Genomic DNA, 1573 nt, shown 5'->3' with positions numbered 1-1573 from the left:
GGCGTCCCTATCATCCCAGCTCTCGGGAGGCTGTAAACAGGGGGAAGTAGTGAGACACTGAACACCCTGTAGACCCTCCTCGAAAATTAAAAAAAAAAAAAAGTTACTTAGAAGTTATATTTAAAAAAAAAAAAAAAAAAAGACAAGCAGAGAAAGCAGAAGCAGAGAGTTAAAAATGATGCACAGGAAGGGTGACGGGTGGAGTGTACACACCTGTGACCACAGCACTCTGGGAGGCTGCGGCCGGAGGACTGCGTGAGTTTAAGGCTCGCATGAGCTGTGTAATAACTCAAGGCCAGCCCGGACTGCACCCCCACATTTCAAACTCTCGGATTCCAAATGCTGCTTCATGACTTATCGTCCATTTCTTTCTTTCTTTCTTTCTTTTTTTTTTTTTCGTTTTAGCATTTTTAATTAAAAGTTACACACAGGAGGACTTTATTCCTGCATCTTCTCCATCGTTTTTTCCTTGTATTTGCCCTTTTCCTTTCCTCCTTGGCGAGAGTTGGCTTTCCGTTCCAGGATCTTTTTGCGGTCTTTGTCCAGTTTTAGCCCGGTGATAACCACCTCACTGGGGTGAATGCCCACGTGGACAGTTGTGCCATTTGCCTTTTCCCGCTGCACCCGTTCAGTGTAGATGACATACGTCTTCCTGTAAACCTGGACTGCTTTGCCAATCTGCTGACCTTTATAGCGTCCTCGCACAACCTGAACTTCGTCATCCTTTCAGACGGGCATAGAATGAACATTATATTTTTGTCTCAGCTCTTTGGAAAGAGGAGAATCCATAATTTTCCTGCAAATGTGGGAAGGCACATTGAAGTGCCTTTTACAGTTTTTGCTTCGGTCTGAAGTCACAAAAGGATTAAACTTCATTTTGGCTGCTGCAACTCCAGCGATGGCCGCAAAAGAGAAGAGCCATTTATTTCTTTTTCTTTTCTTTTCTTTTTTTTCCCCCCTATCATCCATTTAACCAATCTCTCCGAGGCTAAATTCCTAATCCCCTGCCACTCAAACAAATGAACTGGCCCAGTAGCTCATGCCTGTAATGCCCAATCCCAGCTCGCTGACTGGCTGAGAAGAGGATCAGAAGTTCCAGCCCAGCCTGCCATAAATTTAAAAAGAAAAGAAAAGGGCTAGGGATGTAGCTTAGCATGAAAGCCTTTGGTTCAGTCCCCAGTACCACCCTCAAAAATAAACCAACAACAAAAAAACCCCAGAAGAACCTCAGCAGCAGCTCCATTTTATCTAAACCTAGAAGTAACCCTTTTCTTTCAAACTTCTATGCTCACAGTCCACACAGACCCTGCTGTTCCCTCAGGCCCCTGCCCCAGGCCACCAGTCCCATCTTCACCTGCTGCAAAGCTCGAGCCCCAGTGTCTGCGTCACCATGGTAACCTCCCAAGGCAGCCCACTCCCCCCAGGACCAAAGCAGTTCCTTCAGGTATTAATTCAGAACATCTCATTTCTCCACCTAAGCTGTCGCCTTCTCCTTCTCCTTCTCCTTCTCCTTCTCCTTCTCCTTCTCCTTCTCCTTCTCCTTCTCCTTCTCCTTCTCCTTCTCCTTCTCCTT

At 46.0% G+C, this 1573-nt stretch overlaps 1 pseudogene; it reads right to left on the bottom strand.

The window, feature by feature from the left end:
• Nucleotides 1-438: 438 nt before the first annotated feature.
• LOC101565778 overlaps nucleotides 439-1573 on the bottom strand; it is a 10295-nt pseudogene continuing 9160 nt past the window's right edge.

This window comes from Octodon degus, unplaced genomic scaffold (assembly GCF_000260255.1).
Source record: "Octodon degus isolate 3935 unplaced genomic scaffold, OctDeg1.0 scaffold00067, whole genome shotgun sequence".
NCBI lineage: Eukaryota > Metazoa > Chordata > Mammalia > Rodentia > Octodontidae > Octodon > Octodon degus.
This window is presented reverse-complemented; position numbering and strand designations above follow the sequence as displayed.